Below are 13920 nucleotides of genomic sequence, written 5' to 3'. Positions count from 1 at the left end.
CTGCTCCTCTTCTTTCATCCCCTAAGCAATGGTGTACCCCACAGCCTGGGCCCTTGTCAATTATTCATATCTCTGCTATGCTTGTAGACAGGAGACCACCATAACTGTCATCTGAGAGGCTTCATCCAGCAAATAATGGAAACAGTTGCATAGATGCACAGTCAAAAAAACATTAGGCAGAACTCTGGGAATCTTGTGGAAGAGTTACAGGAAGGATTGGAGAGATAGGAGACCATAAGAAACCCTACATAGTCAGCTCACCTGGGACTATGGGGCCTCATTGAAACTGAACCTCCAACAAAAGAACATGCCTGGCCTAGCCCTGGGCCTCTTACACATATGAAACTGATGGGTTGCTTGTCCTCAAGTCAGTCCCTTAGCAACTATAGCAGGAGCTGTCTCTGACTTGGACTCTGTTGCCTCCCTTTGGATCCCATATTCCTATCCAGGGCTGCCTTGTCTTGGTGCAGTGAAAGAGGAGGTACTTAATCCTGATATAACTTGATGTGCCTGGGTTGGTTGGTTGGGAGACGTACAGGGAAAGTGTTTGGGAGTTTGGGACTGGCAAGAGATGAGGGAGTAGGGTTGTGATTGGGCTGTAAAATGAAAAAATAAATAAATTAATGAAGAAAAAATATAACTGACCTATAGTCATCAAAGTAACAAGATCATGAAAAAGTTGAGGGAACTGTTCCATACTGAAAGAGACTAAAGAGATAAAAAAATGAAACACTTAAATACACCAGCTTCTTTTGACATTTTTGTGAGTAATAACATAGTCAATAAAACCCACATTAAATGGAATATTATGTTAGCGTGAATTTCCTATTTTGATAACTGCATTGTCATTATGTAGGACAACATTCTTGTTTGCATAAAATTGACACTAAACCATTCAGAGTGACAGGGCATAAGGTCAACAGCTTCCTCTCAAAATGTCCAAAGTAAAACAGCACTTAACTGTGTACCATACTTGGAACTTTTTTCAAGTTTGTTATTGTTTTAAAATTGTTGTGGGTAAGCTGGGCATGGTCTTTAACCCCAGCAATTGGGAGGAAGAGGAAGGTGGATCTCTGTAGGTTCAAGACCAGCCTGTACTACATAGGGAATCCCAGAACAGCCAGCCAGGGTTCTGTAGAGAGAATTTGTCTCAAAAAAACCCTAAATAAAATTATTGTAGGGGGAAGAACAATGTAACTGAAAACTGAACAAGATTAAAAACAAAACTGAATCTCCACACTAGTAGTCTGGGTAAGATTATGTCTGTAAGAAACTGACAAGTGAAATGACATGACATTTTGGAGCAGTAAGAATATTCTCTAAATAAAGCCCAATGTCGTCTTTGTGTGTGTGTGTGTTCATGATGCTGGTGAAGCATGCGTACTAGGGAACACATAGGAAGGTTAGAAGACAACTCTGTGCAATCACTTCTTGCCTTCCACCTTTTCATAAATTCAGGGATCGAACTCAGGTCTCCAGGCTTGCCCAACAAGAGCTTTTATCTGCTGACCCATCTCATCGACCTGCAAGCGGTTTTTTAAGTGACCTCAATTAGGCAGTAGTGAGAAAAAACTGGGAAGAATCCCTTCTCTGAAACAAATTCTTAGGATTGAATAAATAATAAACATTGGTGCTCTAGTGCTACCAATGACTAACAATCAGCAAAACACAATCTAAGCACCTCCAGAGACAAGGGGATGCAGGGCTGGTAGCTAAAATTCCTTGCAAGTGTAAAACTGGAATTACCCTGAAATAAAAGAGCTTTCCCAACTCTACAGTAACTTTGTTATTATGTCCTGGTTATCTATACATAACAACACAAAGAGATAAAAATAAGAAAATAAGCCTGCGTGAACCGTGTATACTCCTGGTTGTGCAAGTCCATTAAAGTATAAACAGCAGTGTATCTGCCAAACTGTTCCTTATGAAGAATTCTCGGACAAATAAACGGAACAATCAAAACTCATGAAAGCCCAGTGAGAGAGAGCACTGGCTCTCTTTACCCAAGAGTCTGGCTGTCTTTACTTAAGAAGAATCATTTCATTCTGGAATGCTGGCATATACATCCTGAAAAAATAATGTTCCTAGAAATGTGCATGGATCCTGTAGCCTTTCCAAGTACCCTGATTTCTTTCAGCCCAGATGTGTAAGCTCCCCACCCCATGAGCTCCAGAGCAGGGGGGAGGCAGCACCGGACACTCTGCTCTTACTTTCCAGGAGGACTGGTCCCCGCATCACTCTTCCTCAGGATGCAGGGCACAAGTGTATCCCTAGGAACTCCACACAGTGTGGTCCTGCCCTCCCAACCCAGGCGGCCCGAGGGCGTGGCTCCGGGTAGCAACAGCCTCCACAGAAGCTCATGGAGGAACTCGGGCAGGCTCTCCCGACCCAGCCAGCCCACCAGCCTCCAACTGCACAGCCCTGGCCTCCTCCACAACCGCCGTCCTGCGGGTCCCTCACATATGCCGACAGCCAGCCAGACTCAACCGCTCCGAGATGGCCGACACCCGTGGACCCGCCGCTCCTCCACCGCGGGACCCAACCGTCTCTCCTCCTCGCCTCCCAGCCAGGACGCCAGGCCCAGCACCATCTAGCCCAATGGATGGCTGCTAGGGGCGGAGGCCGAGCCCAGAGGCGGAGGAGGGGGAGGAGCCCAGGGCAGGGACAGAGCCCGAGGGGGCGGAGGCGGAGCCAGGGGCGGGGAAGGGGGAGGAGCCCGGAAGATGAGGGAGGCGGAGCCCGCAGTAGCAGAGGCGGAGCCTAGTGGAGGCGGCGGCGGAGCTCGGAGTGGAGACGGGGAGGGGCCTGGAAACGGAGGAAGGCGGAGCCCTGGGAGGTGAAGGCGGAGCCCGGGGGAGGAGGGAGGCGGAGCCCGGGGCGGAGGCGGAGCCTAGGAGGCACCCGCTCAACACCCTTACCTGGCTTCTCCTGGTCTCAGCCCACCACGATGAAGTAGTCCACTAGCTGAGCCATGACCGCCGCCATCGTGCCAGGGAAGGGGGTTCCGGTCCACCAGCCCTCGCCGCCACCGCCCACCAGGCCCAGGAGAGCCCAGCGTTTTCCCTTTAGCGTCTGTAGCCATAGCAACGGCGTTTACGCCACGCTTGACAATGGAGGCGCGCACTGCGCCTGCGCTGCGCCTCGCGCAAGCCCCTCCCCCGCCCCATCTGAGAGGGCTCGCCCTTCGGGTTCCCCGAGGCCTCTTGGACCCTCGGCTCAGGAAGTGGGCGGCTGCACCGAGGGGGAGCTCTTAGAGGCCGCCCTCTGCCTCAACGCCCCCCTCCCCTATTCTTTATTTTCCTCTATCAGGGGTCTTTTCTTCCGCCTTCTCTCTCCCTTTTGCAGTGGGGGGAGAAGGGCATGGAGGGTCGTGAGGTCACTGGAAAGCTTGCACTTCTCTGCTGCCTGCTTGCCACTGGCCGCGCATCAAAGATTCTCCCGCCCTCTGCTGGAAGCTTGTAATTTGCACCACCGAGGCTTTCTGGCTGCACGTTTTCTGTTTATGTTGTGCAGATTGGGATTTTAGAAACATGCCCCCGAGCTGGCCGGGGAGGAAAAGACTTGCGCAATCTTCAGAGACACCTATGGCTTCTGGGATTCCTGGGCTGGGAGCGTTCACCTTGGGCTTTCCTCTCAGTGCCCAAGAGAGTTGGGTTCCACCTAAGAACAGGGCATCCCAGGGATCCTCCTGAAATGGTCCTGTCGCTCCCCAGGGAGCCCTGCCCACCTGAATTTCACTGCTTTTTTGTTTCAAAGCTCTGGTAGCTGAAACAGGTATTAACTTCCAAGTTGTTCTATTGCAAAAGTGCAATCAGATAAATTCATGGGGCTCTTTGTCCAGTCTAGAGATTATCCTAGTCGACTGAGTTTATTTTTTATTTCTTTTTTATTTTTAGTTTTAATTTTCATTAGTTACAATTTATTCACTTTGTATCCCCCCTGTAGCTCCCTCCCTCGTCCCCTCCTAATCCTACCCACCCTCTCCCTTCTACACCCATGCCCCTCCGCCAGTCCAATGATAGGGGTGGTTTTCCTCCCCTTCATGCTGATCCTAGTCTATCAGGTCTCATCAGGACTGGCTGCATTGTCTTCCTCTGTGGCCTGGTAAAGCTGCTCCTGCCTCAGGGGGAGGTGATCAAAGAGCAGGCCAATCAGTTCATGTCAGAGACAGTCCCTGTTCCCAAAATATCCACTACTAATGTTTTCAGATTTGGCTGGCACAACACTTGGATGAGTTTACTTTCTCACTTCTTAATGATTATGAAGTTTTAGTAGTAGAATATGTATGCAAATTAAGACTGAAGTTTTCGAGACCTTTGGTTTAGAAATTATTTTAGTGAGGACATCATTTGCTGAGGGGATTTATTCTTAATATATTGTATATTGTAGATGCCAATGTTCTTAGCACAACACTTAAACCCTCTGCCAATGACTAGCAGAAAGCTAACGACTAGAGCTGTGAACTCATAGAGTCCAAAGGGTCATCAGTTCAGCAGTGCCTTCAAATTTTTCTCAAGCAATTGGCACAGTGAATTCAGGTGGTACTAACCGCTCTGGTGACTGCAGGGAATTTGAAACTCCTCCAGAACTCCTCTCATCCAGGAAGGGTTTGGATGAATTCCTCCGCAAAGGTTCCTGGGTGTGTCTGAGCTTGGAGAGCATCTCTGGAGAGGAGGAGGGGGTCTTCCTTTCCTCACCCTTAGTGTCTCTCATCATCTAACTGTGCAGGCCTGACCTGGGCGCATTTGCCATTTATAAAACCATGAGGGTGTGCATTTGTGGCCTGTGGTCTCCTTAAATACCATAATCACTATGACAATATTCTATCCTATTCTAATCTGATAACTATATTCCTAGAGAAACTCTTTCCCCCCCCCAGAGGTCCCGACCCAAACGTGAAGTTGTTGTCATATGCAGCTGATATGGGGGGAGGGAATGGGGTGGAGTGGGTAAGGTGTGTCTGTGTGTGCTCAATGCAAGATTTCTTTGCCTGATAAGAAACAGAGAATTCAAAAAAAAATCTCACCGCTGCCTGGAGAAAGCAGTGGAAGTTGATTGCTTTGTTTTTAATGGCTGAGTATTATCTTTTGTGTAAATGTGCCACAGTTTCTTTATCCATTCTTCAGTTGTGGGACATCTAGGTGGTTTCCAGATTCTGGCTACTACAAATAAAACTGCTATGAATCTCGTAGTTGATTAGGTGTCCTTTTGTAGAGCCTCTTTTGGACATATATCCAGTAGTGGTATAGCTAGGTCTTCCCAATTTTCTGAGAAAGCGCCAGATTGTTTTCCAAAGTGCTTGTAAAAGTTTATACTCATACCAGTAAGGAAAGCATGTTCCACTTTGTCCTCATCCTCACCAGGATGTGCTACAATTTGAGATTTTTGATCTTAATCATTCAGACTGGTATGAGATGGAATCTCAGAGTCATTTTGATTTTTATTTCTCTGATGATGAGGGAAGGTGAGCATTTGTGTAAGTGCTTCTAAGCCATTCAAGATTTCACTGTTGAATATTCTTTGTTTAGTTCTGTGCCAATTATTTAATTGGGTCATTTTTTATTGGAGTTTGATTTCTTGAGTCCATTGTATAGCTTGGATATTAGCACTTTGTTAAAAATAGGATTGATGTGTTCTTTTCCTAATGTGTAGACTGACATTTAGTTTCATTGATAGTGTTTACTCCTTATAGATCTGTTGGTGTTCTGTTCAGGAAGTTGTCTCCTGTACCAATGAGTTCAAGGCTCTTCCCAACTTTCTCTTCTAACAGATTTAGTGTATCTGTGGTTATATTGAGGTCTCTGACCCACTTGAATTTGAGGTTTTTGTTTTGTTTTGCAGGGAGATGAATATGTATCTATCTGTACTTTTTTTACATGCAGAGATACAGTTAGACCAGCACCGTTTATTGAAGATGCTCTCATTTTCCCATTGTATGGTTTTGGCTTCTTTGTCAAAAATCAATTGACTAAAGACATGTGTGTTTATTTGTGGGTCTTTGATTCAATTCCATTGATCAAACAACCATTCTATCTCTATTACAGTATGGTATTACAGTACCATGCAGTTTTTAATTACTATTGCTGTGTGGTATAGCTTGAAGTCAGGGGTAGAGATAACTCCAGAAGTTCTTTTATTGTATAGGATTGTTTAACCTCTTCTCGGTTTTTTGTTCTTCCATATGAAGTTTAGAATTGTTCTTTCAAGTTCTGAAAAGAACTGTTGGTATTTTGATGGTGATTGCATAGAATCTGTAGATTGCCTTTGGTTAGATGGCCATTTTCACTGTTAATCCTATGAATCCAGGAGACTGGGAGATATTTCCATTTTTTGACATCTTCTTCAGTTTCTTCAGACACTTGAAGTTCTTTTCATACAGGCCTTTCACTTATTTGGATAGAGCCACATCAAGATTCATTATAGTATTTATGGCTATTATGAATGGTATAGTTTCCCTAATTTCTTTCTCAGCACATATGTCCCTTATGTACAGGAGGGCTACTGATTTTTAAAATTAATCCTATATCCAGCTACTTTCCTGAAGCTGTTTATGAGCTGTAGGAGTTCCCTGGTCGAATGTTTGGGGTCGCTTACATACACTACCACCTCATCTGCAAATAGCAATATTTTGACTTCTTCCTTGCTGATATGTATGCCCTTGATTTCCCGTAGTTGTCTTATTGCTCTAACTAGAATTTAAATACTATATTGAAAGGATACGGAGAGACTGGGCATTCTACAACTGTCCCTGATTTTGTTGGAATTGCTTTGAGTTTTTCTACATTTAGTTTGATGCTTGCAATCAGCTTGCTGTATATAGCCCTTATTATGTTTAAATATCGACCTTGTATTCTTGATTTATCCAAGACTTTCATCATGATGGGATGTTGGAATAGGTCAAAGATATTTTCTGCATCTAATGCTATGAACATGTGATTTTTTTCTTTGCGTTTGTTAATATGGTGGATTACATTGAGGATGTTTTGTATGTTGAACCATCCCTACATCCCTGGGTTGATGTGTATGACGTGTTCTTAGATTCATTTTGTATTTTACTGAGTTTTTTATATCAAAGTTCATGGATGAAATTGGTCTGGAATTCTCTTTCTTTGTTGGTTCTTTTTGTGGTTTAGGTGTGAGGGTGATGTAGCCTCATAGAATGAATTTGGCAATGTTCCTTCTGTTTCTATTTTATGGAACAGCTTGAAGAGTATCTATATTAGCTCTTCGTTGAATTTGTGGCAAAATTCTGAGTTAAAACAATCTGGAACTGGGCAGGTATTTTTGTTGTTTGTTTGTTTGTCTGTTTTTTGGTTGGGAGATGTTTTAATGATTCCGTCTATTTTCTTAGTGGTTATTGGACTGTTTAAAATTTTTCCTGATCTTGATTTTTCTTTGGTAGGTGAAATCTATCCAGAAAATATTTTTTTTAATTTAGATTTTTTAATTTTGTGGAATACAGGCTTTTGATGTAAGAACTCATTGTCTGTAGTTATGTACCCCTTTTTGTTTCTGATGTTGTTGATCTGGATAATCTCCCTCTGCCTTTCAGTTATTTTGCCTAAGGTTTGTTTATCTTGTTGATTTTTTCAAAGAACCAGGTTTTGGTTTATCGGTTCTTTATATCTATCTCTTTGTTTCCAGTCCCAAGTTTAAATAATACTTGTCATCTGCTCCATGTTGGTATGTTTGTTTCCCTCTGTTAGAGAGCTTTCAAGTGTCTTGCTAAATTATTAGAATAGGATCTCTCTAATTTCTTTATGAAGGTACTTCTGTTTTCAAAGTGCTGTGAGCTTTTCTCTTAGCACTGCATTCATTGTATCTCATTTGTTTGGGTATGTGATGCCTTCATTTTCTTTGAAAACTAGTTTGTCTTTAGTTTCTTTGTTTCTTCCATGGACCAGTGGTGTTTCTGTTGTTGTTGAAGTTCAGCTTTAATCCATGTTTGTCTGATAAGATTCACTGAGTTATTTCAATATTCATATATCTGCTGAGGGTTATTTTGTGATTGAATAGATGGTCAGTTTTGAGGATGGATCCATGAGTTGCAAAGAAATGTTCTGTAGATATCTGTTATACCCATTTGATTCAAGATATCCGTTAGTTTTTTTATTTTCTTATTTAGTCTCTGTCTTGATGATCTCTCTATTGGAGAAAGTGGGTGATGAATTCTCCTACTATTCATGTGTGGGATTCAATGTGTGATTTAAGCTATAGTAATATTTATTTTATGAATGAGGCTGCCTTTGCATTTGGGTCATCGATGTTCATAATTGAGTGGTTGTTGGGGTGGATTTTTCCTTTGATGAGTATGAAGTATCCTTTTTCTCATCTCTTTTGATTAATTTTGGTTGAAAGGCTATTTTATGAGATAGATAATGGCCACTCCATCTTGTTTCTTGGGTCTGTTTGATTGGAAACTTTTTCCAGCCCTTTACTCTGAAGTAAATTTTATCTTTATTCATCATTATTTTTTATTGTAATCACCAACACCTAAAAACAGTGGCTAGATACAAAATCAATGAAAAAATCAATAGCCCTCCTGTATACAAAAGACAAAAGGCTGAGAAAGAAATTAGGGAAAACAACACCCTTCACAATAGCCACAAAGGACATAAAATACCTTGGTGTAACTCTAAACAAGTAAGTCAAAGACTTCTATAAAAAAACCTTTCAGTCTCTGAAGAAATGGAAGAAGATACCACAAGAGAATTCTTAAAGAAATAATTTAAATGGCTGAGAAACATTTAAAGATATGTGCAAAATCGATAGTCACCAGGGAAATGGAAACAAAAAGTAGTTTGAGGTGTGGTCTAAAGAGAGTCACAATGGCTAAGAATATTCAGGCATTGCTGGTAGGAGTACAATAATGTTTAGCCACTAAGGACATATTTGTGGCTTTTTCCTCAGCAGTATGGAGAATGTTCTGCTGCAAGAACCAGCTATATCACTCTTGGGGATATATCCAAAGAATGTTTCATCCTTCCATGGATTTGTGCAAACATGTTTTTGATTGCTCTAATCAACAGAAATTAGATATAACCCAGATGCCCATCAACAGAAGAATAGATAAAGAAAATGTGGACATTTACATAACAAAATAGTACTCAGTCATTTTACAAAGTAAAACATGAAATTTGAAAGAAAATGCATATCTGCAGGCAAACTAGAAAAAAATCAGTCTGAGTATAGTAACACAAGTTCAAAAATACAAATATGGCATGTATCTTCTTACATGTTAATATTACTTTTAAAGTGAATGATAAGCAATGTACAGTACATAAAACCATTTAGGATACATACAGAATAAGGGACTAGTGTTTGAGAACAAGTAACTAGATCTCCCTAGGATAGGACAATAAAATAAAATAGTTATTTATAGATGGAAGATGGGCTCATAAAGAAGAATTGGTTGGAAGTGGGGAAGAGGACATTATGCAAAGTAATATGAAGAGAAACAGTGAAGATGAAATGTAATTGAATGTTACTGTAGTAACCTAATACAGCAAAAGCTGCCTAAAATATATACATATCTGAAGGTGATCCAAATGAAATAAGACGAGAGAGTCACAACAGGATGTAACTTGTCATAAAATTAAATATCGGTTATATCTACTTGAAGTGGTGGCCAAAGGAGTCTTATTAGAATGCCCAAACAATGTACACTTTTATCAAGATTATAATTTGTTCTCCATAAATTCACTGCAAGTTTCTATCACTGACTACAGCATTTACACAACTCACTGAACATAAATTAAGCTGGTGCCTACATAGAAATTTCACTATATAGGTATATTTATCTATATCTGGATTGATATATAGAGAGATAGATAGATAGATAGATAGATAGATAGACAAATAGATTTATTTGTGTGTGTAATCTGTATATATATTTTTAAATTCCAGTAACCAAATTTTGCAAGATTATACATAGGAGGCATCAATTAATTATTTTGTTTGTTTATATGTAAGAATTAACAGTACATCATTTTTTCACTTTCCTACATTCAAAGCCTCTTGCAGTGTTAGCTGTTTTGAAATTTCATGGCTGTGTTTTCATGAATGGATTTTACATAAGTTAGATATCAAATTTGATTTGCATTATATTGTATATATTTTATTATATATATTATTATAATAAAATATCATGAATTATATCAGTAGTAAACAGTATTACAGTAAAGTAGAGAAAGTATAGAGATCAAGTACTTTTCTTTTTGGTTGTTTTTAAGAGATAATTGACTGAGTCCAGCCATCTCAAGACTTCTGCTGCCAGGTTCAAAACTGAGTTCATATTCATAGGCCCCAAAACTTACTCCTATCCTGATTCTTAAGGTGATTAATGTTTGTCTTTTAATCAGGAAAGAATGTAAAGAAGAAAGTGGCTGATAATCTAAGCTAAGCATACAAGTTATAAATGTGTTCTTTGTCATGACTTAAATTGTATATAAGCAGGTTGACCCATCTTTTGGTCCTGTATAATTCTGAATTTGGTGCCAGACATCCAGGAGGAAATCTGAATGCAAAAGCTGAGTTGAGAACCCGGAACCCGGGTGTCCTGCAAAAGGCTGAGTCACCAGTGTTTACTTTGGTCAAAACTCCATGTCAAAGTAAGATTGAAATCTCTCCCTCTGAAGCCCCTACCCCGATGTCCCTCCTCTAGTCCACTGATAAGGGATGTCCTCCTCCTCTACAATCTTACTGTAGCCTATCATGTCTCATCAAAAATGTCTGAATCTATTTTCCCTGTTGCTTAATTTAGCCACTTTGACTGGTGGAAGTGATCAAAGAGGTAGCAAAGTGATCAAAGAGTGACTGCCCCTGCTCCCCTTACTAGAGGAAATCAAATGTTCAAACTACTTTTCACAACAGCAATCCAAAACAAACAAGCTGGGTTTTTTTTTTTTTAATGATCTATAATTTTGTCTCAGACTCTGGTGCTCTCCAAAGTCACTGTGGACCATGATGAAATCATACAAGTTTTTGAAGAAAGAAAGAACCAAACATGTTTTTCACCCACATAGAGGAACCAGGTGCAAAGCCCCAGGGCTGTGGGATTCCAAGAGTACATGGATGAGAGGCAAATAGAACAATAAAAAGACAACAAATTCAGAGCAAGTCTGGCTACAGAGACAGAAATATCTCAGTACTGTGACCCACATATGTCTGGACTTTGCTGCAGTTTTTGTGCTGGCCCATCATGAGAACCATTGGGTGTGCACAGACTGAGAGCCTGAAGCAACAGGAGGAAGTAGCTTAGCATTAAAAGTCTTCTCTGACATTGTTGAGGTCTCAGCCTGTTGCAGGACCTAAGCCAATAATCTCCTTGGATCTGCCTTGATGCAGGGGACTCTCTCTGTGTAGTGAAGAGCCTGACATGTCCCTTCTTTTGCTTTGCCTCACACTCCTCCTGCAACCTGTGTATACATCAATTGAGATATCTCTGTTTGGTTGTGACAATTACTGGGAGACAAACACCTACAAGGAGGCAGATGTTAACATCGCTACATTTATCCCCATTTCCATCCCAGTTGATGTATCCCAAACTGACGAGATCTTTTTTGACAGAGAACCAAGTCTACTATGGAAGTTAGACCTGTGAGTACTTGCTTGAATGTGCTATGGTTGTTCTGGTTAAAAGTTAGTACATGACCTGCTAAACACATGTGATTCTATTGAGAATAATGAACTAGATATAGAACAATGTGAAAAGCAGTTACACATTTTTTCTGCTTTATTGTGCCTCTGCAAACATTTCCACTTTTCTTTGTTATGCTTCCAGTTAGAAAGAAATCAGGGATAGAAAAAGAGAACAACTTTTGTGTCAATCCATGGTGCGATTCCATGGTGAGACTTACATATTTTTAACACACTGACTCTAATATGTCAAAAAAGTTTCCATTCTTCTCAGGTCTATTTGGCCATCTAAATGTCTTATGCTTGAATATCTGTTTCTTTCCAGAGACTTGGAGAGTTTCTGCTAAAGTGAACTTGAGTATACCTATGTGCTCAGTACAAATCTTAGAATCTCCAGTTTCATGTGTTCTGTCTTTAGTATCTTTAAAGTATCTCAGAGTTTAGACACTGTGGTCATACTTATAACTTATTTATTTATCACTGATGTTGTAATGTAGTGTTCTGAAATTCATGTCATTTATGCCCATATTCTGTTCTCTGCTTAGTTAGCTCTGCTGGAAACCCAATGTTCTCTGATTTTATTGGAGGTTTTATGATTTTAATTTGCAACATTTCTATCTGTCTTTGTCCTCCCTCACAATCTCAGTTTTGTCTTATTGTTTGTCTTTTATTCTACTCAGTCTTTCATGTGTACAGCTGTTTATTCTTTCCTTCTTCTGAGTTCTCATGGAGACTCCTGATCCTTGTCTCGATATCCCGTTGAATTCATTGCTTGGTTCTTTCTCCTTTTCTGTTGTTCATCTTTTTACTTTCTGAAATATTCATCTGCCACTTTATATCTCTGAGAAACTGTATGGTAGGTTGTTGGTTATTATGATAAGTGGAGGAATCATTAGGACTTTTCATATTCCTGTTTTTCAGTTGATGCTATAATTGGTACATTTGTTCATTTGAACATCAGTGTTAGGAATAGGATGGTCCTTTGCTGAAAAGTCTCTTCATGAAACTTCAATACATATTTCCTCTCTGAGTAGGAAACAAACATACTAGCCTAAGATCCTGTTACTTGTATTGTTATGGATTACTTGCATAGAAAAAAAAAAGCCAAAGAATGTCTTTACTTATTATATTCTGGAAGTAAAGAACTCTTAGGAATGCTTTCACAAGATAGAGTTCAACTATGGTTTCATAGTTCAGCCAGAGAGATAAGCAATCCCAACATAGGAGGAAGAAAAGAGCCCATCCTCAGATATAGATAAAAGACAGAAAAGACCAAGTTGTTAATTGACTGGTCTTAATCTAGATTCTGTTTGACATGTGATAGGTGGATCAAGTATCAACTCCTTGAAGTTTAAATCAGAGTTGTTTAAAGTTTACACACAGATATACAAGTTCTAAATATATTAACATGACCACAATCTATAATCTACACTGAAATTCTCACTGTAGGAAAAGCAGGTAACAAGTGTCTGTAAACAGTTGGAGTAGACTAATGTTTTACAGATAAGCTTGGGTACCAAAAAAGGATGGTTCTGGGCTAAAAACAAACAGCCTTTCCTTTCTCTGAATATTTTTTTTCTCCTTTTATTTTTATTTTTTTTCAATGCAGTTTATTCAGGAACCTTGAACAATCATCTGACCCTGGGGAAAGCCAGCCCACAGCTTAAATAGCCTCTGGGTAGCCAACCCCAGCGTGTCTCGTGGACAATGCAGATAGGTCCACATACATGGAAGCAAGCCAGATCCTCAGCCTTAGCCAAATGTGGAGTTGTTTGTGACAGAGAGCACTCACCATCGGGAAGGTGGAAGGCAGAAACCAGCTCCATCTTTAGGGTGCAGCATTTCGCAGCTCTCTACAGTTCCCCCTTTTTGTTTTAGACGCATCAGGCAAGAGTAGAGGTCTGATCTCTGATATTAAAAATAAATTGAGACTTTGTACCGATGTTCATTTAGGTGTCATCCACCCAAAGAGCATCAGACCCGTCCAATACCTTTTTCTCAGAGGCGGGACCTGGGGCATCAACCTGCATGCAATCAGATTTGCTCTTCTCTGGGTCCAAAGCGGCTGACCCTGAGTGCAGTGCTTAGCCTCGCATCCTGAGTGTAACATTGTAGCTTTTTATTGTAGCCAACCATGCTTGGGGAGACTGTCCTGCTTCAATGGCTGTAAAGGCCTGAATGATCATGGCTGCGTTACGCTGTTGTGAGACTCTAATCTTGCATATACACCACAGGCAAACCAAGGAGACCAACACCAGAAGGCCTGCTAAAGCTCCCATGCCC

At 40.7% G+C, this 13920-nt stretch overlaps 1 pseudogene; it reads left to right on the top strand.

Annotated features, from left to right (window-relative positions):
* LOC132651131 (zinc finger protein 850-like) overlaps positions 1–13920 on the top strand; it is a 443146-nt pseudogene that overhangs the window by 342361 nt on the left and 86865 nt on the right.

This window comes from Meriones unguiculatus, assembly GCF_030254825.1.
Source record: "Meriones unguiculatus strain TT.TT164.6M chromosome 13 unlocalized genomic scaffold, Bangor_MerUng_6.1 Chr13_unordered_Scaffold_40, whole genome shotgun sequence".
Taxonomy (NCBI): Eukaryota; Metazoa; Chordata; class Mammalia; order Rodentia; family Muridae; genus Meriones; species Meriones unguiculatus.
Note: the sequence above shows the minus strand (reverse complement) of the source record. Positions and strands in the feature narration are given on the sequence as shown.